Below are 22,668 nucleotides of genomic sequence, written 5' to 3' on the forward strand. Positions count from 1 at the left end.
ATGGTACTCATGGCCTGCAACTAGATATTAGGAACAATTTCACTATCGCAGGCCACGTGCACCAAATGAGGACACAGCAATTTTTACGAAAATACCCAAAAAACAAATCTGATTTTATGATTTTTGCTAAAAATAAACACAAATAGAGTAATTAACATGAAAAAAAAATATTTTGGCCCAGAAGACCCGGTACAAAATTTACTCTGAATTTACCTGGCAGTTAAAGTGTTAACATAAATAGTCCAGTCGGAATAGCATTTGACCTTGCATGCCGAGCTACCCAAAAATTTTATTTGTCTAATCTTTAAGGGGTCAATAGTAGTGTAAATTTAAAATCGCGACTGAATTACGCTATTGCGTTAGCCGCTATCTTGATTTTAAAGGATAACCGTTTTTGCTCAATAACTTCGCCATTTTCAACTTTTCAACAAAAAGTATAAGTACTGAAATTTTTGAAAATGTGATTTTCTATAATTTCTTTTATTACAAATTTTTTCGTGCAGTAGATATTTTCCAAGTTAAGGGGGAAATGGTGATAGAGCATAATTATCGAATTATCGCGTTTGTTATTAGTTTTAAGACAAAAATGTACCTATACAAACATGAAGAGAATTAAATTTTATAAAATAGGTAAATTGCATTTTAATAAAAAAAAAGCTATAAATAACAACAGAACATAATTTAAAACATATATCAAAGAAAAAAAGTTTTTTTGTATTTCGTTTGGCCCCTAAAGACCATAAAAATTCAAATTATACCAGCCAGCCCAAAACGCGCCCTCATTGGTCGTGACGTCATATAATTGTAGTATTGGATGTCCTCGCCATTAATTCAATAGGTTTGGCATTCGTTTTGACACTGATACTCAGTTTTATAAATATTTTGATAGATTTTCCAACCTCAACAAACTGGTATATATTATTACAATGACATACGATATATGTCATTAAAATATAAATTAATATAACCATAAACATTTATATATGCGCACATGTATGTACGTAATGTTATTATATTTGGAATATTGTAGCAAACAGTAATTTATTATCTATCGTGGCTGAATGGATCAAGCAATCCAAAGCCAATATAAAAAAAAACATAAACATAAAAAATAAAGTATAATTATGTGACGTCATGGGTCGTTTGAACTATTTTAAATACGCAAAAGATTTTAACATTAAACTGAACATTATTATGTAATAAAAAAATGTGTAAGTTCCCTATTTCGATTTCTTTCATTTTTTTTGCTAAAATCAAAATTTAAGGTAGTACGTAAGCGGTACAGGCGCGAGCGTAACACCTGATTGGTTTTATAGCAATTGTTTTTGTTCAATATCTCCGACATTTTCAACTTTTCGACAAAAAGTGTAGCTGTGGGTTGAAATTGTTGTCATTGCGATTTCCTACAATTTATTTTCAGCATTTTTTTCGTGCGGTCCATATTTTCTGTGAGAAGGGGTTAAATAGTGACCATGCATAATTATGGATTTTTCTCGTTTATTAGTTTATTAGTTTTACGACAAAAATGTACCTAAACCAAAATGGAGAGATTTAAATTTTAAGTAATTTTGATCTGATTTTTTTCTAAAGTTAATGTTTAAGGTAGTACGCATGCGGTAAAGGAGCGTAAGACCTGATTGATTTTATAGCAGTTTATAGCAACAAAGGCGATTTCATACAATTTCTTTTTAACAATATTTTTCGTGAGTTCAATATTTCCCGTTTATCGTTTTTGAACTGCCCTAAATTTTATAATTCTAACCTTTAGAGGAGGTCAATAGCAGTGTAAATTTAAAATCGCGACTGAATTTCGCAGTTGCGTTAACCGCCATCTTGATTTTAAAGGAGAACCGTTGTTGCTCAATATCTCCGCCATTTTCAACTTTTCGACGAAAATGGTAGGAAGTGAAATTGTTTCAAATGCGATTTTCTTTTTACAATTTTTTTGTCCGGTCAATATTTTCCGAGTTAATGGGGAAAATAGTGGAAGGAGAGGGGAAGCATAATTATTGAATTATTTAACTAATCCAGTCCAGTATAAGTTTAGTCCAGTCTAACTAGACTGGACTATCATTGTACAATTATATTACATATACATGTATTTTCAGTGATGCTCCATGGCCTAAAGAAGGAAATTAGTGATAGTTAGAAGCATTTGAGGTGTAAATGAATAAATTGTTTATATTATAGATGTTTTAAGCCTTAACTTGGCAAGGACAGAATTATAAATAAATGTGTCTAATTTAAAATAACTATGTATGTAGTTAGCAAAATAATTGTTTTTTTATCTAAAGATGATTTTGATATGAACATTGTGCATTTTGATACACATTTTACAATTTTACTATTTTAGTCGAGAATAAGCCACAATTTTACTTTGAAATAAGTTTATTTAACGTCTCAATTTACACTTCAAAAATCGTTTTCAATTTCCGAAAACAAAAGCAAAAGTAAAAAAATTTGTTTATCTCATTTGAGAAAAAAGGGTCATTTTCAAATGGCTGTACCGGGGTTTATCGCTGTATCGGGCAATAATTTGTCAATATTTAGAAAGGATTTTTTGGACTCATTCAGTTGGATTATCTGCGCCGTTTTAATTAAAAAAAAAACAAAATACACCATCTGAAAAGTTATGAACAAACACATCTTATAAAAAAGAGACAAGTTTGTAGAACCCATAGGAACCGGAGATATTTTTCAATTTTTTTTAAGCAGCGTAATTGTTTATAAACATTAAGAGCTGAAATTTGGGCAATTTTGTCAATGAAGTTTCAGTTTTTCATTTAAAATTTATTAAGTTTAATATATGCTTAATTAACATTGTAAAAACTTGGTTGGTAAAGTTGTAACAACATTAAGTTGTAAAAAGTTGGCAAACTAAACAAAACTGAACAATTTTGTAACAAATTATAAAAAATTTCTTTTTTTTTCGCTTCGAAATCACTTTTTTAACAATATGGGATATTTTAAGATGAAAGTTATTCTTGCGATTTTTTCGTAAAATGCAAATAAACGAATAAAAATGCCAAAAAAAGCCAATTTTAGCAAATTTTTCAATAGATTGGAGATCGAATTAAAAAAAATACAAAAAATATGAGATGACCTCAATGTATAATTAGACCCAAACCCAGACATCCAAAGTGAAAGTTATCTTCCAACACCAAATTGTTCTATATGGTCCACATAACGTTCAGAAAAAGTCACACCATTTTGAGCGTCGGGTTGGGGGGGGGGGGGGGGAGAAATCGGTAAATTCGTAGTTTTTCGTCAATATTTCTAAAACTATGCAGTTTAGCATGAACAACTTTCTATACAAAAATGTTCTACATTAAATTTGAAATAAAAAAGGCCCTATGCATAATCCTTCTAAAATGAACGGTTCCAAAGTTACGGAGGTAGTATAGTATAAATGGTCCAAACCTAACCCAAACATCCAAAGTGAAAGTTTTCCTCCAACTCCAAATTGTTCTATATGGTCCACATATTGTTCAGTAAAAAGTTACACCATTTTGAGCGTCGGGTTTGGGGGGAGATGGGGAGAAGTCGGTAAATTAGTAGTTTTTTTACGTTTTTGGACAATATTTCTAAAACTATGCTTTTTAGCGTAAACAATGTTCTATACAAAAATGTTCTACATAAAAAAAAATCAACGGTTCCAGAGTTACGGAGGGTGAAAAGTGGAGGTTTTCGATACTTTTTATATTTTTTGGGCAATTTATAATATTATTATTACTGATGAAAGAAATTTTCTTTAACAGGATTGTGTTTTGTAAATAAAATTTGCTATTTCAGTGGCCGATGATATGTTAGTGATAAGTCCTTGAAGAAACGTCAACCTCATCACGCAAAATCATCATCAATTGCCCAAATAAATATAAAAAGTATCGAAAACCTCCACTTTTCACCCTCCGTAACTCTGGAACCGTTGATTTTATAACAATTATGTATAGGACCTTTTTTGTTTTAAATTTTATGTGGAACATTTTTGTATAGAACATTGTTTACGCTAAAGCATAGTTTTAGAAATATTGACGAAAACGTAAAAAAAACTACTAATTTACCGACTTTCCCCCCATCGCCCCCACAAACCGGACGCTTAAAATTGTGTATCTTTTTACTGAACAATATCTGGACCATATAGAACAATTTGGAGTTGGAGGAAAACTTTCACTTTGGATGTCTGGGTTATGCCATGTTTTGGATCAATTGTATCATACTAAAATAGTTTCAAAATACACAATTCAATTTTGATTTTGTTTTGCACAAGTCAGTCAGTTAGTTAGTTACGAATGATAATAATAATAATATGGTCAACGAGGACTTAACCAGTCATATCTCAATAATAAAAATTTGTTTAAGGCATTCAATACGTACGCCTTTTCCGCGATTAGTTACTCATTTCGTATTGTAAGGTGCTCAAAAACGGATATAGAAAGTCTTCAGCAGAAAGCAAAAACACTTCTCACAAAGGCACAAAAACATCATCCACTCAGTGCAGTAGAGAGAACATTACCGCGGTATTTGGGAGGAAGAGGACTCATGGACATAGGTAAGCAATTAGATAAACAAGTTGCTAACTTAATAACTTATTTTCAGATGCAGGCTGAAAATAAATCTACTTTACATCATGCAATCTGCGCAGTAGATGACTCAACGCCGCTTAAACTTAGAGAACAAGAAATGCGCATAAACCACCTACCTAAGCAAAAAAAAATGCGCACCTGGATGGGTAAACCTCTGCATGGGCGGCATCTCAATGATGTCAACCATGAATATGTTGACAATAGAGCTTCGAACTATTGGTTGACATCAGGAAGGATGTTTCCTGAGACAGAGGGTTTCCTACTTGCCGTTCAGGATCAGGTTATTCCAACTAGCAATTATCTGAAGTATATTGTAACAGATCGTCAGGTCCAAAACGACAAATGTCGATATTAGTGATGTAACGAATGTCATTTTTTGAACATTCGCGAATACGATTGCGAATATCTGCTACCGACATTCGCGAATGCGGATGCGAATGCGAATATTCAGTTTTTTTTAATTGGTTTCTATTTTTGTAATGTTTACTTTTATAATGAAAAGTTAATTGATATTTAGTGTAAATCAATCTGAATCTTAAGCTTTATTACATAATACCAAATAATAAAACCCACGAAATCGTGTACCTAGACGTCTAAGAAGACCAGCAAAAACGAAAACTGTCAAATCTGTTCACAAATATAACAGGGGAAGTGTAACGTTCTGGAGAGGAATTGTGATCCGTAAAAAAATTCCTTTAATTTTCATCCAATTAACTCCTGCTCACAAGTATGTTGATAACCCGTAGTTAGGCTCTGGAGAGGTGCAACAGGAGAAAATTTAATTTTCATGCATGATAATGACCTCCACATACCATTAGAGTGACTAGAGACAGCATTGAAGCAGAAGGTATCCCTTGTTTGGAGTGGCCTGCTTGCTCACCCGAGCTTAACCCTATAGAGTATTTGTGGAATATTCTTAAAAGAAAAATTAGAGCTTGCCGGGATAATCTACAAAACACTGCACGGCTAGTACAGGCTGCTCTTGAAGAATGGAGCAACCTACCACAACAAAATGTTGATAATTTGATTAGGAGCGTGCCAACGCAAACTGAAGCTTGTATAAGAACTAGAGTTAATAACACTGACTACCAAAAAAAAAAAAAATAAATAAAAATAATTCAAACATTATTCGTTTTACATTGAAATTTTTTTTATATTGACTTTAAAACAACTAGTTTCAATTTGTTTGCTAAATACTTTATTGTTTTATTTAATGGTTATGTATTTGTTATTAAATTGCTTTAAAATAAATAGTGTTTGACTTCGTGTGTTCGTTTTTTTAAATTCGTGCGAAATAATAAGAAATATCAGATTATTCCATAAAAGTTTGGTTGTGTGTATTTATAAAATTAGTAACTAAAGAAAATAAGAAACATAACTTTAATATTGAATATGAGAAAACATGTTATGAATGAAAGTCATTACGTAAATTATTACGTAAATTACGTAAGTCATTAAAGTAAATTAACAAAAAATCTGAGTAAACTGAGTAAATCAAAAATTAATACTGAGTATAGGGCTTTTCATTCACAGTCATTTGTTTCGAGCTTCTGTCATGTGTCACATAATATTAATATATCTACGTCATACGATATTGGCCTATACGCTGTGAGCTCGTACGTAGAGGGGATATTTACAAATTCGCGAGCGCCAGTAGTGACAAGTCTGTAAACGTTTACCGGAAATTTGACATAAATGTCAAAGTGATTAATTTAAAATTAAAATTAAAAACATTAATTATAAAAAATATTAGTTGGTCAAAGCTGTGGTATTCTCCTTTTCATGAACATTTTTCAGTGCGTCACAAATTATAGAAAAAAAGGTAAGTCCGTGATAATACACATTTATGACATTTATTCTAACGTGACATTTTAGTTAAATCTGACAGTTGTCAAATTTTATTTTCAATTTGGAATAAAGCCAAATCAATTGTGTCTATTGCATTTATAAAATGGTATTTTCTTTCATTTGTATAGTCTTATAAATTGTACAGATTATATTGATAATATTATTATTTTATTTAATAAATAATTCTTTTTTGATTATGGCGCCATCTATCGACAACTAGAATAATCACCGAACTAGAATAATTACCAAAGTATTCAGAGACGTGCCTTTTTTTCTGTCACATACAATTTAATGCGTTAGAGAGAAATCGAAAAACTGTGACGCACTGACAGATGATCATGAGAAAAAGAATATATATTTTTACCTTAAATATACTTACCGTTTTAAATACTGAATTTAAGTTTTTTTAATGTTCCGTAATATGTAATTATAAATTAATCTATTAATCTTAGCGCCATCTACACGATAATTGTGAAAGTATCCGAAGTAAGAAATTCATATTTTATCAATAGAACGTCAAAATGATTAGCAAAATCTTAAAAAAATCGATTACAATTTAATTACTTTTTGCGTTGTAAATATTAAGCGATAACAATTAAATAGTAAATTTAAAAATTACCGGTGAAAGTTGAATTAGTAATCCGCTAGGAGCGCCACCAGCGAAGCTCAGAGCGCATACCAATTGATACAAACCAAAGACGTATAACGTAGATATATTAATATTATATGACACATGACAGAAGCTCGAAACAAATGACAATCGATGAAAAGCCCTATTGCATGCGACTTTCTTAAATTTCTTACTGATTCCTGAAGAATCACTTCCCATTATTCATCTAATGCAGTTTTTAGCTCCGCCACTATCACTGGTGTTGGATTACGGACCTGAGATCTACGTTTGAGCTTATTCCATAGGTGCTCCATGGGATTCATATCCGGACTTAGGAAGGTCAGTTAATTATTGTTATATTGGTGTTGGCCAGGTAATCTTTCGTAATCCGCGCTGTGTGCCATCGAACGTATCATGCATTTCGTCTGAAGCCGTCATCCATGTCTTGGAGAATATCCCTAATTAAACGATCCGCTGTTAAACCCCCTCCGCACCCACCTCCATAGCTCACTGTTTCGACACTGCAGCACTGGGTAAAACGTTCTCGTTCTCGGGCCTCCGATAGACGTGTCGTCTTCTGTCATTGCTGTACAAGCACATTCGACTATCATCAGAGAATAAAACTCTACATCATTTCAGCTCATACGAGCTGAAAATTGGGCCGTGTGTTAGTTCGTCTGGGAGTCAAAGTGGCAGCCTTAAGCCTTCTCCTAACTATTCACTGAGTGACAGTGACACCTCGAACATTCCTCAAGGATTATTAAAGCTCAGGAACTCCTGTCACGTGCTGATTCCGCAAGACACTAAGGACACTAAATCGATCATCCCCCTCTGTCATTACATGTCGCCGACCCGAATCTGGTCGTCGACTGTAACTACTGGTCTCCTGGTAGCGACAGTAAGCCCGTGAGACTGCCGACTTCATCATAAGGAAGCTACGGGCGACAGTTTTCTGACTATATCCCTCTCTTAATTATGCAACTACCTGGACCGCCTTCACTGATGAAGTATCCAATTTGTAAAATATTCACTTACTGCACTTCGAAGTGTACACCCAGGTCAACTTTTGAAAACCGACTGAGGCGACCACCCGCAAATTCATTGAGGTCTAAATTGTGTAGAACATGCCCGTTACAATGTTTGCTGCATTCCCTATGCCATACAGAAGAAGACAAATTTTACAACACGCTGTCAAAACAATTATTTTATTGCATATTATGCAATGCATAAAACAATTATTTTTTGGAAACTATAGACAATATTTTTTGTATTAGTTGTCTCAGTTGACAATTCAAAGAACACAGCATGAAATTATTAATCATAAACTAAAATTCATCGAGTGAGTCGATTTTTTTACCCTCAAATGTAGTTAATAAACTTACTAGGCAAACAACAATAAATGTGGCGATACCTAACAAGTAACAACAATAATCTATGTGTTAAGCACAACGAGAAAATCGCCAAGTATAGAGATCTTAAATAGAAATAAGGAGACAATGGAGAATGGAAAGTACCCAGACAATATCTATTGTTCTTTCTACTACTGGAATCATTCTGAAGAACCTCATAGAAAACATCAAAACGCTGGGTCTAAATGAACATCTTTACAAACTATGCAGAAAGCTGTGCTACTCTCGATGTCCAGATGCATACCAAAAATTTTTGGGAGATACTCCAGTGTATCGGACAGATGCAGGTACATATTTATAAATAAATGCCTAGGAAGATTCTTAACACTTACTGGCCAAACCGAATATCAAACCAAGAGTTATGGAAAAGTACTAACCAGGAACCTATATCTAAGACGTTGTTCTGAAGCCATTTCCTTGTGGCATTTTTGTAATCAACTATTCTAAATGGGAAATAAGCCACAATTTAAGAGTGTAGGCGCAAATATTTTACGGCTATTCCTACTTTCTCTGTCTTTACACGGCAAATTACGTGTAGTAAAATTCTCACTGGTATGAATATATGAGGAGAAGACTTTCAAATCGCACTTTGTCCATTTTTTACATTTTTCAGGAAATGAGAAAAACTGCTACTCCGTTATTAATGAGGTTAGGAAAAACACACAAAGTATGAATATATGTACTTTTTTATTACCAATTTGCCCTGTTTATAAGTAACAACAGACTTTATTAGTTTTGTCAAAAAAATTTTTTTTGATGGGCAAAACGCCATTTGATTGTCTCCAAAGGACAAAATGTAGTTTGCTTGTCCCTAAATGATTAAAAACTATATGAACTAAAGATGCATTTCTGCGGGTTTGGAAAGCAATATAGAAAATTAAAAAAAAATCATATGACATGGATGTCGTCCTTCAGAAGGCAGCAACATTGTTCTTCATCTTCACAGTTTTTTCTTCTTAATATGTAGCGTGCTTCGTTGGCAATTCCGGCATAACTATGTTACTTTCGCTAAAGTAAACTTATAAAACTTTTTAGAAGAGTCAGTATTTCTGTACAAAACCCCTGTTTTGTACAAGATTTTATTTTCCCAGCATTGCGTTATGATTATTCTTTTGGTTTTACTAATGTCCATAACTTTTTTGAGTGAAAGTGCTGCATATTTTATGTCATACAAAGTCCAATCAGAGCATAGCTTGCTGACTTGTCCTTTCTTAAATAAGTTTTTTTAGAAAGTCAGTAAACGCCGAAATTATTTCTACGCCACCTCTTCCTGCTTCATGCTCAAGCCATGTATAAAAAACAGGAGTTTTTGTTAAAATGTCTGTCACACAAAATTCAAAATAAAGTCGTTACATGCTAAAATAGTATTGCAAAGACAAACGTATCGCATTTTGTCTTAAATAGTGCTATTTGTTTGTCTCTGGGTAATGGACAAAACGCGTTTTGTTTGTCTAGGTGATTTTTGAAGCCAAAAATATACGTGAAATAGTACATTTAGAATTTCTAGGAATGTGTAAATTAATAGATGATGTTTTGACGAATCCAACACCACCTCTAAGTCATAATGTGAAAATATGGACAAAGTGCGATTTGAAAGTCTGCTCCTCATATATGTAAACATTACTTGACAACAACATTAATGTCATCATTACCTTTAAAGAGATGGCTTTTGAATTATCTTGGATAACTGTTACTTGTATAATTGCTTAAATTATTAATTTAGTTAATAAATATGATAATTTTTCCACTAACTATGTATTCAGTGATTGTAATAATTTATATACTGTACAACAAAAACTAATACTCAATAGAGAAAAGAGGAAAAATGATAAAGTGATTTTTTAATAATGGTAGGGGAGCAAAGTATGCTAAATGTGCAGTCATTCGAGCGTTATGGGGACCTATTGGGTTGTGAAGAGTAGGTCCTAAAACCAAAAAAAAGTTTTCCATTTTAGTGGGGAATTATCATTTTTAATTTAATTTTCCATTTCCAACAATCGTTTTTTTTTTAGATTATAGCACCATCTATCCATAATTCGAAAAAATGTCTCGAATAAAAGTTGCATATTTTTACGTAAGGAATCCAAATCTGCAATAAAAATGGGGGCTCCCATTTAAGATTTTAAAGTAATCCTCCACCCCACCTCCATGGGTGGTCGTGTTTGGTGCCATTCGATAGATTTTTAAAAAATACTGAATAAGTGTATTTTTCAGTTTTTCGATCTGATGTTCATTTCGCGAAATATCGCGGGATTCGTATTTAAAATTTTAAATTTACCCCCCACCCCGTATCATTCGATAGATTTTTGAAAAATATTGAGCACGTATTTTTTAGTTTTTTGATCTGTCATTAATTTCGCGAAATATTCGCTTTTTTCTTGTGAAACTTTGGGACTCACCCATTTCCTTCCTTGCTCAAATCGTCATTTTTGAAATATACACCGTTTTGCATGTACTTAACTTACCTTATCTTAATCTGACGATTTCGAGTTTTTCTAAGGATAGATTTTTTTTCGGCCCCCCTTAACGAACTCCCCTGCATTAAGAGCAAATATATGGTAGAGGTAGATTTTCAGGGTACAAGGTTCTCCCCATGTAATAATCTGACGCGCTCGAGTAACTGCAAAAACCCGTTTGGGCTCCCCTACCATAATATATTGTTACTACGGAACGCTTACAATTTTGAACATCTTTAACAACAAAATACTTGGATCACAGAATACAGTGATGAGTGCGCTAATAACCGGCAAAATAGCGCAAAAGATGGAAAACACATTAAATTGTAAGATAAAAAGAAATAAAACTAGTAGAGTTATTAAATTCAGCGATAGTAACATATAAATCGACATTATATTGATTGTTTCCCACCTTTAGACGTATCAGAGGAGTACGTCAACTAAAACTGTCACTGTGACAGTGGCATTTCTCAAACTCGTCTGATACGTCTAAAGGTGGGAAACAATCAATATAATGTCAATCTATAAGTTACTATCGCTAAATTTAACACCTCCACTAGGTTCATCTCTTTTATCGCACAACTTAATATGTTTTCCATCTTCTGCGTTATTTTACCGGTTATTAGTGCGCTCATCACTGTATATCCTGGTGTATTCTCTGCTTGGATCTTCCATAAATAATAAACAATAAATAACTTTTTATTAAGTTCACGTCTTAAATCAATTATTTATCAAATACACTATCAATATTATTTAATCAACAACTCAAAATATTCCCCATGCCATATCAAATATTTAAAACTGTCACTGTTTTGTCACCATATTCTATTCGGCTCAGTGCGTTGTATGACAAAGATAGCGAATGTTCGATTTGGAAAATATCACCACGGACATGATGTCCATTTTTTTCGAATCCTGAAAAAACTAATAAATATTTTTAAAAAATTTAAACACAGAATGAAAGAATAAGTTTTTATCGAGGGCCGAAAGTCCCTTAGAATAAATAAAAAGTTTCTTTTGAATGAGATATTTGAAATTAAAAATCACACTACATTTGCTCTTAGTTTTTCACTCGTTACTAAAAATAAATATTATAGAAGTTTTCAGGGACTTTCGGCCCTCGGTAAGAACGTAATATTTCATTCTGCGTTTCATTTTTTCAAAAATACTAGTTTTCTCAGGATTCGAAAAAAATGAATCCCATTTAAATAGCATTGGAGCCGAAACTTTGTACTGATCCCCTTAACTAAAAAAATGTATCTAAGATAATATGCAAAAGGAAAAAATGGAGTTGGATGGGGCACACACTAAGGAGACCTGACACAGGCATAGCGAGGCAAACCCTAGAATCCTAGAATACACATCACATGGAAAGAGAAGACCAGGTAGACCCGTAGAAAGGTGGAAAAGAAGTGTCGAGAAAGAAATTAATGCTATTGGGGAAACCTGGGCAGAAATAAAAATCAGTGCAAAGGATAGGACAGAATGGAAGCAGAGTTGACGCCCTATGCTCCGCATGGAGTGAAGAGGCTTAAGTATGTAAGTACTCCAGTGTATCTGGTACGGTATGACTTAGTAGGAAAGATCCTTCATCAAGACATAGTTATCAAACTGGGACTTCTCCAAACGGACCATCTACTATAATATTATTAATACGTTCCTGAGAGTATGCTTGAGAATGACAACTACAAGCTATACTGGAACTGCACTGTGCTCACAGACCAAACAGTGGCACATAATAGACCAGATCTTGTACTAATTAATAAATTAACGAGACAAACAACAACAAACACTGATTGATGTGGCCATACATAACAACAATAATCTATGTGTTAAGCACAACAAGAAGATCGCCAAGTATAGAGATCTTGAAATACAAATATGAAGACAATGGAGAATGCAAAGTACCCAAACAATATCTATTATTCTCTCTACTACTGGAATTGGCCCAAAGAACCTCCTAGAAAACATACAAAGCTGGGTCTGAATGAACATCTCTGTAAGAGCATGCAGAAAGCTGTACTACTCTTGATAGCCAGATGTGTATGAAAATTTTTGTGAGATACTCCAGCATACCAAGTCACCTAGGACTTGATAGCACGGAAAGAGTCCCATCAGAGCTCAATCCTTTTGATAACGTAGGTATCTGGGATGAGTGCAGTTTCTTCTTAGAGGTAGTGAGAGCCTTTTATGGCTAAATCTGGTATGCTGGTAACAAGTTATGGCTGTAAGAAAACATTTTTTTAAGGCTTTTTGGCTTTGTCAGTGCGATTATCTTAGAAAAAAAAGAACTTGTGATGTTCGAAATACATTGTTTATTTCTTACACAAGCTGAATATTGTTTTAATCGAAAGAATATATTGCTACAATATTACAGTAAAAATTTTGCCCAAAGTGTATCACGGGAACCTGTTTATTTATAACATTTATTCAACATATAAAGAATTTATTTTTTATTTGAAACCAATGTATTCTTTCGTTTAAACAGGTTCCCGAGTAAAAGTTGGCTAAACTTTTTACGGTAATATTGTAGCATCATATTCCTTCGAATAAAACGATATTCAGCTTATGGGTCTATTGGAATATGTTTTTGTAATGTTCATATAAACCAAGCTCTAGGTTGTTATTTAAATGTTTATATAAAAAAATTAAGTAGGTTGTTGTTGATAAAAATGAAAGTAGTAGTTGATAAATAAAAAAAAGTAGTTTTTACGAAAAGTCAAAAATCTCTAGTTCTTTCTCAAATTTAAATATATAAAATCTAATAGGTTATGTGGGCCCAGATCATACTTAACTACTGCGTATATTTAGGCCCGTATTCATAGTCGAGACTCAAGTCAGCGTCGATGCTTAACACCGACCTTGAACAAATTTGTGTTTCATAAACCGATCTCAACCTTAAAAGCGGTCTTGAAGAACCGAAAAATGACACTAATGACAGCTGAGTCTCAAGTCATCGATATACCTACCTTAAGGCTGCGTTTCTAACCTAACTTTGTTTGTTTATGTTTGAATATTGATTGAATATTAATTTTTTCCAATTCAGTTCCACTTCCAATCCATATTTTTCTAATTACAATAAAAAATGTATGAAGAAGTTGAAGAATTTTTAGAGTTTATTGAATGTGTTAAAGAAGAAAATTGCCCGGAAAAATTTGTGATAAAATTATACAGGGTGTCCCGAAAAGATTGGTCATAAATTATACCACACATTCTGGGGTCAAAAATAGTTCGATTGAACCTAACTTACAGTCGGAAAAATGAAAGAATACCCATGAACGAACATATAAAACACGCTGTATTTTCCTGTCACCGTGTCGCAAACAAAACTGCCCTGCGCAAGTACATGTAATAATAATTATTACATGTACTTACGCTGGCCAATCTTTTGTGAGACACGGTGACAGGAAAATACAGCGTGTTTTATATGTTCGTTCATGGGTATTCTTTCATTTTTCCTACTGTACCTTAGTACAAATGTGCTCATAAAAAAAGTTACAGCCCTTTGAAGTTACAAAATGAAAATCGATTTTTTTCAATATATCGAAAAGTATTAGAGATTTTTTATTGAAAATGAACATGTATCATTCTTATGGCACGAACATCTTAAAACAAAATTACAGTGAAATTTGTCCAACCCATAACAATTCTATGGGGGTTTTGTTCCCTTAAACCCCCCCCCCCCAAACTTTTGTGTACGTTCAAATTAATTAGTTATTGTGGAATCATTAGTTAATCACAACGTTTTAAAAACTTTTTTGACTCTTAATATTTTTTAGATAAGCCAGTTTTTATCGAGATACGGCTTATTTTTTAATATATTTACAAAAAAAAATTATGGGGGTTTTGTTCCTTTAAACCCCCCAAATGTTTGTGTACGTTTCAATTAAACTATTATTTTGGTACCATTAGTTAAACACAGTGTTTTTAAAACTTTTTTGCCTCTTAGTCTTTTTTTGATAAGTTACCTTTTATCGAGATGTGGCTTCTTTTTCAAAATATACCTAAAAATGTAAATTAAAAATAAATTTTCAGATTATTAACAGGTCTCTATAATCGTACTTAACCATATACAAATATGTGGTGGATTCGACCAATATTCAAAATATCTCGATAAACAGTGGCTTATCAAAAAAGTACAAAGGCAAAAGTTTTAAAAACATTGTGTTTCACTAATTGTGCCACAATAATAATTTAATTGGAACGTACACAAAAGTTTGGGTGGGTTTAAGGGAACAAAACCCCCATAAAATTTTTTTGGGGTGGACAAATTTCACTTTAATTTTTATTTAAGAGTTGCTGCCATAAGAATACCACATGTCCATTTTCAATAAAAAATCTCTAAGAGTTTCTGATATATGAAAAAAAATCGATTTTCATTTTGTAACTTCAAAGGACTGTAACTTTTTTTGTGTGCACTATTGTATATAGGTAAGTGACGTTCAATCAAGGTATTTTTGACCCCAGAATCTGTGGTATAATTTATGACCAATCTTTTCGGGACACCCTGTATATGTATCTAAAATCCAATGGAGTTTTAATATTGAATTTCATCAGAGCATTCAAGAATACAGTTATGAAGTTATGACATCTTAATAGTGGATCCAAGTGCATTAGCAGATCCAAGAGCTAAACTGGAAAGTAATTTTGTGTCTTTCTCTTGTTCTACATTCAACTGGAATTTGTTTATTTATTCTGAGAATATATTATTGAAACCTTGTATTATGTTAGATACATTATTTTTATTTTATTTCGCAATATGTATTTTTATATTTTATTTTAAAATAAATGAGTATGAGTTTCCCTCCTTTTAAATAAATGTTTATTTGACAAACCTTTCCTATCAATTATAAAGTTAATTATGCATGTAAACAGCAATATACTATTTATGCAGAGGACATTGTTGTCTTAATAAGAAAAAACTGAAGTTGGTTAGGAACTTGAAAGGTGAAGCAAGAAAATGGATGTCTATAAACGAAACCAGAACAAAATATTATATTGAAATGTGTGGAGAGATAAAATAGAATAAATTTGTCACACTAAAAACAGGAACAAAGGCATACACAATTCTGGACCTCTGAGGTAAACTACACTATGTCATTTCGAGCAACTGTGTTTGCAACAAAGTTTAGAGCACTTAGGATGTTAATAAAGATCTGATATATCCCATAATTGGTTGAAAGTCAATATGACCATATTTTAATGATAATATATTACCAATTTGTATAATCCAACTAATAAAATAAGTGGATTAAAGGAACTTGTTTAAAATAACACCATGTAGACATAGTGTAGTTTACCTCCGAGGTCCAGAATTGAAAATGCCAGTATTTGGCATTTCAATTCAAGTATTTGGGAGTGACAATAATTGATAAATATAGAAGAAGGAAGAAGAAATAGAAAAGATACTTCTAAAAGGAAGCATGGCTGAGGAATATCAGAGATTGAACCATTGAACTAACCTCAGCGTTGAACAGATATTTCATATTGCAAAAGATAGAGAACCGCTTAAAGAAGTGATTGCCAACCTTCGTTAGAAGACAGCACAATAAGAAGAAAAGGAAGCAGAACAATGGTATAAGATTTAAGTCAAAAATGTATGTAGGGCAGCTATAATTCAAATATGTAGGTATATGAAACAGGTATTTGACCAGTGGCTTCGTATGATTGTGACAATTGGACAATAAATAAGAAAGATGAAATGAAAGTAGACATCTAGAAAAGAAAAGTATTGTAAGAAATTTTTAGTGAATTTAGGCACCAGAGTTTTATTTGCTCAGTAAGAAATAAAGGAGATCTCCCAGTGTTTTCCCTATGTACATACTTTGAATAATATTTCATTAGTACCCATTACTCCCCACCAAGAATAAAGTAATATCACAGTATTTTGTTATACTGGGGTAATATTCACAAATATATACTTTTGTGCTGTTATTTGGGTAAGATTGTTAATATTTTATATCAATATTGTTTTTGTTGCTTGGTACACAATCCTTCTAATAATTTAAGTTTATCTGACTCATTCATATTGACAAGGGACGATTTTATTGAAAGATAGTTCATTAGATTACATAAAATCAAATTTAACTTAAGAATATCCGTCAGAAAAATCATAGCATGTGATTTGTCTTTAAAAATTTAAACATCAAATAAATTTAATTTCAAACTTAAATTGTGACTTATTCCCACGGAAATTGTAAATTGCAGTTTATATTAAGTTCCAATGTCATGGTTTGTTCGTTAGTTCTTTGTTTTGTAGTTTTAAGTCTGATGAAGTATATAAATAGAAGAAAGCTGACATCATTGGTAGGTACATACTATGAAGCACCCAAGTTTTTCTTTCCTTTCAGTGAGAAATAAAGGGTATCTCCTAGTGTTTTCTTTATGTTCTTTAAATATTTGATTAGTACCCATTACCCATTACTCCCCAACAAAAATAAAGTAATATCACACTATTTTGTCATTTTTAGTGGGGTAATATCAATATCCACAAATAGCATTGACATTTAGAAATGTAATTTAGTAATATCACACTATTTTGTCATTTTTAGTGGGGTAATATCAATATCCACAAATAGCATTGACATTTAGAAATTTAGAATTTAAAACAGTTTCATGTTTTCAATATCATACATTTATCTTGAATACCTACATTAACTCCAAAATAAAAATAGATACATAGGTATATTTATATTAACATAAGTATAAACAAAACATTATTTACATGTAGGTACCTACATAAAACCATTGTTTTAAAGATCCAAATTTACAATGCAATCATTTATCTTCCCACCCATATAATAAATTTTATTTAACTTAAGCATTTAAAAAATTGAATTTCAAAAAACAAATTATGTAAATAAAAATATTGCAAAGATAATTGACAGAATCTGCATTTTATTTGGTGTCCTATGTCAAATTTACTAAAATTCCCTAGATTTCAATGCTTGAGCACAACCTTAGCCGAGAAAACCCGAAGTATCGTTTATGAAACAGAACGAAAACTTGAGCACGACGCTGCCGTAAGGTAGACTTGGCTGAGCACGACCTCAAATTCGGCTTTAGTACCGACTATGAATATGGGGCTTAGTTTAAAGTATCGGTGTGTCCGAAAAGGCAAGAAAGTATATTTAAAGACTTTGCCGGTGTGTCCGAAGTATAAGGGTTTGAAAGAAAGAACTAGACCCAGTGAAAGAAAGAACTAGAGTGGCGTGTGTCGCCGGAAATTTGAAGCAAAAAAAAAATAATAATGGGTGACAAAATAGATACATCCACAGTTGGTAAATTTGATGGCGTTAACTTTCAACAGTGGAAGTTCCAACTGAAATGTGCCTTAAGGGCCAAAGGTATATATGGAGTTATTGATGGCTCGTTAATTAAACCAGAAGTAGCAGGAGACGAATTACAGGCATGGTTTAAAAAGGATGCCCAGGCTATGTTCACTTTAACATCTGCAGTGAGTTTAAATCAGATTACTTTGATTGAAAGTTGTAATACTGCTAAAGAGATTATGGAGACCCTTGAGTCTATTTATGAGCAGAAATCAGAATCAAATAAAATGATGTTACATGAACGGTTTCATCAATATAAGATGAGTAGCCTAGATACTGTTACACTTCCTCAAAGTAAATTTATTTAAACTCCAATACAATATTACAATACGTTAACAACTTGAACAAACTGACAACTTTAAACTTCAAAATCTGAATTATAACTGAAACTGTAAAATGTCAAACACATATGTTTATATAGATTTCTGGCGTTCTGGACGTCACCAGACATTTCTGGGTTATTCCATGACATCCAGAACATTCTCGTACGTGACTACTTCTTCTTTTACGTCAAGGGACTTTTTCTATGTAGGATCAATCTACGGAACTGTCATAACACTGTTCCTTCCTTTATCGTTATTCGCCTCGAATAACTGGTCTATCAGGATCTGGTTGAAGCCAACAGAGTGGATCAGTTCCAAGATATGGGGCTAATCTCTCGATATGAACTACCTTGGGTTTACTTCTAGCTGAAAACTGGATGCGGTAGACTAGATCATTTATTTTCTTCAAGACGGTGTATGGGCCTTCCCAGTTTCATTGAAGTTTCGGACAAAGTCCTTTCTTGCGTGTGGGATTGTATAACCATACTGGGTCACCTCTTTCGAAAATTGTTCCAGTAGCATGCATATCGAGCCTGGACTTAGCTCTATCGCTTTGAAGCTTCAAACTTTTACGAGCAAATTCGTAGGCTTTTTCCAATCTTTCTTTTAAGTTTTCAACGTAGGTCAAGGATGAAGGTTCTTCTTCGCAGGGAGGCAATCTTCCGAAAATAAGATTTTGAGGAAGCTTCATTTCTCTTCCGGTGATCATCATCGATGGAGAATAACCAGTTGCTTCATGTTCGGAACTTCTGTAGGCTAACAAGAACAGAGGAATTAGGGTATCCCAATCTTTTTGATTATCAGCAACAAACATTGAAAGGTATTGACAAATAGTTCTATTATGTCTTTCGATCATTCCGTCTGATTGTGGATGGAGAGGCGTAGTTCGAGTTTTCTTAATACCCAAGATTTTCATTAATTCTTGCCATAATTCTGATTCAAAATTTCGACCTTGATCAGAATGCAACTCTAAAGGGACTCCATGTCTTGATACGACGTGTGTTATAAATGCTTCTGCTACTGTAGTCGCTTCTTGATTAGGAAGGGGTGCAATTTCAGGCCATTTCGAAAAATAATCCATTGCAACCATTAAGTACTTGTTTCCTCTCTCTGTCAGCGGAAGTGGACCGAGAATATCTACTGCAAGCCGTTCAAAAGGTTCTCCGGACAGATATTGTGCCATTTTACCACGACTTCTTGTTCTAGGGCCTTTTCTACCGTTACATAAATCGCATTTCTTATACCAAGCTTCTACATCTCGGCGACAATTTATCCAATAAAATCTGTCTCGAATTCTGGCCAGGGTTCTTTTTACTCCAAAATGTCCTCCAGACAGGCTGCTATGAAGTTCTTGCAACACACTTTTAATGTGTGATTTTGGTAGAATCACTTGTTGAACTATACGTACTCCATCGGGACTTTCCCACTTCCGATATAACGGACCATTCGAAAGATATAGAGATTCCCATTGAGCACAGTACGCCTTTATAGTTCCACTGTATTTGGATATTTCCTGTCAAATAGGTCTTACTCCATTTTTAACCCATTCTCTTATGACTCTTAAGTCATTATCTTTCTTTTGACTCTTCTTAATGTTTTCCAGGGAAGTCTGATCATTATCTTCATCCTGTTCAACCGTAGTCATGCAGAGACTTACTTCCTCGGAAACACTCTCTTTTTCTTCAAGTCTTTTACAGTACTGACATTGTCGTTCAAAACAGGGTCGTCTAGAAAGAATATCGGCATTGTTATGGAGACGCCCTTTTCGATGTACTATGTCGAAGTTATACTGTTGGAGTCTCTCTATCCATCGAGCCACTTGTCCTTCTGGCTTTTTAAAATTCATTAGCCACTGCAAAGCACTATGGTTAGTTCTGATTGTAAAATTTCTGTTATAAAGGAAGGTATGAAAATGTTCTAAGGCTTTTATGATAGCTAAGAGCTCTTTTCTGGTAACGCAATAATTCTTTTCTGCCTTTCCTATTGTTTTACTAAAATATGCAATAACTTTTTCATCGCCTTCCTGTTCTTGTGATAATACGGCGCCAATACCATGCTGAGATGCGCCACAATCCAACAGAAATTTTCCATCTTCTCGTGGATAGGCTAGGATAGGTGCTGTTGTAAGTCGTTTTTTTTAAATCTACGAAGGCATTTTGACAATCCGGTGTCCAGTCAAATTCAATATTGTTTTCGGTTAGTCGATGAAGGAGCTTATAGTGCAGTCACTGAAGGTGGATATGAGCTATTACCTCCGATTTCGTTGAACCTCCATCGATTTGCATGAAAATTGGTGAGTGGTTAGAGGATATCTCAATGAACAAAGGTGACATGGTGCCAACTTGCGCTTCTACCCTGGGGGTGGATGCCATTCCTTCTCGGGGGTGAAAATTATTTTATTGAAAATAACCCCACAATTCGATAGAGGGACAAATTCTAAGCAAAATTTGTTATATGAAGTTATTAAAATAAATCAAAACTTTTTGAGTTATTAAAGATCAAAGATTTTAATTTTTCTTGAGAAAAATGCATGTTTTTAACCGATTTTTCATCAATAACTCAAAAGCTATGTTTTTTGAAAAAAGTTATTATTACCAAAATTGAGGCCAATAAAAAACTAAATAAACCCCTTACTAGGAAAACCTTTTAATGTTAACTAAAAGTGAGTTATTGGTAATTGAATGTATATTGTTTTCGGCGAGTAAAAAAATCTAAGTATTCAAGCTGAAATAACGGGAAAATGATGCATTCTATAACATAAACATTAAATATTTGTCAAATAACTTAAAAATATCTATCAAATGAGCCCCCGAACATGTTGATAGCATTAAAATTTACGATCAAAAATGTTTTCAAAACTTATCTTTTAAAAATTTTTCCAAAAAATGTTATTGTTTTTTTTAATAACTTCGTTCATTTTCACGATATCAGGTTTACCTAAAAACCGTTTAAAATATAATTCTAAGGGCTATTTATGCTCGGTAAATTTATTCTTTTAAACCCCTTACTTTTTTTAAAATAAAGGGTTAAATGGCCCCGGTTGCATGGTTCTTACAGCAAAATTTAAGATTTAAACGTTTCTATCTCGGTTATTTTTTACCCTATAGAAATAGTGAAACATGTAAAATATTTGACACAGACAAAACTAAAATTTGGTTATATATAATTTTTTACGTATACTGAGTATTTTTGGAGTTATTACCAAATGAATATGAAAATTACAATAATTTTAAAAATTATGATTTTTTTAAATTATAACTTTTTTTCAAAAATATGCATTATCAACCAGTCAAAATTATTGAAATCATTACTTATGCTGATATAAAGAAGTTCTTGTAAGAATTACTATAAATTTTAATTTTTGTGGAAATGGTGTATGTTTAATTTTTCACTTTTTCCTAAAAAAAATCGAAACGGTTCTTTTATTTTCATCATAACTTGCTTAATTTTGACGCTATTAACTTGTTCTGAAGCTCATTTGATAGGTATTCTGAAGTACTTTCACAAATGTTTTGCAGGTATATTTTATACATTGCATCGTTTTCCTGTTATTTAAGCTTGAATACTTAGATTTGAGTACTCGTCGAAAAAAATACACATTCAATCGCCAATAACTCACACAGAACTAACATTAGTTTAGTTCGTTAAGTAGTGAAGAATGTATTCAGTTTTTTATGATCTTCAATTTCAGTAATAATAGCTTTTTTGTGAAAGCTTATAGTTTTGGAGTTATACGTGAAAAACCGATTTAAGATATGCATTTTTTTACGAAAAAATAAAATTTTTGGTCTTTAATAACTCAAGAAGTGTTGATTTATATTAATAACTTTATATAACAAATTTTGCTTAAAATTTGTCCCTCTATCGATTTATAGGGTTATTTTCAATAAAATAATTTTCACCCCCGAGAAGGGGTGGCATCCACCCCCAGGATAAAAGCGCAAGTTTGCATCATGTCACCTTTGCTCCTTAAGGTATCCTCTAACTACTCACCAATTTTCATGAAAATCTATGGAGGTTCAACGAAATCGGAGGTGAAAACCTTCAGTGACTCCACTATTAGCGATGCGGCCAAAATCTTTAATACATTTTCGGTAATATGAACAGA

At 32.8% G+C, this 22,668-nt stretch overlaps 1 protein-coding gene across 1 annotated transcript in view; it reads right to left on the reverse strand.

Annotated features, from left to right (window-relative positions):
- The window catches only part of LOC114337661 (N-terminal kinase-like protein), a 126,803-nt gene that overhangs the window by 86,180 nt on the left and 17,955 nt on the right, over nt 1-22,668 (reverse strand). The gene's annotated exons all lie outside the window — the stretch shown is intronic.

This window comes from Diabrotica virgifera, chromosome 5, assembly GCF_917563875.1.
Source record: "Diabrotica virgifera virgifera chromosome 5, PGI_DIABVI_V3a".
Classification (NCBI taxonomy): Eukaryota; Metazoa; Arthropoda; class Insecta; order Coleoptera; family Chrysomelidae; genus Diabrotica; species Diabrotica virgifera.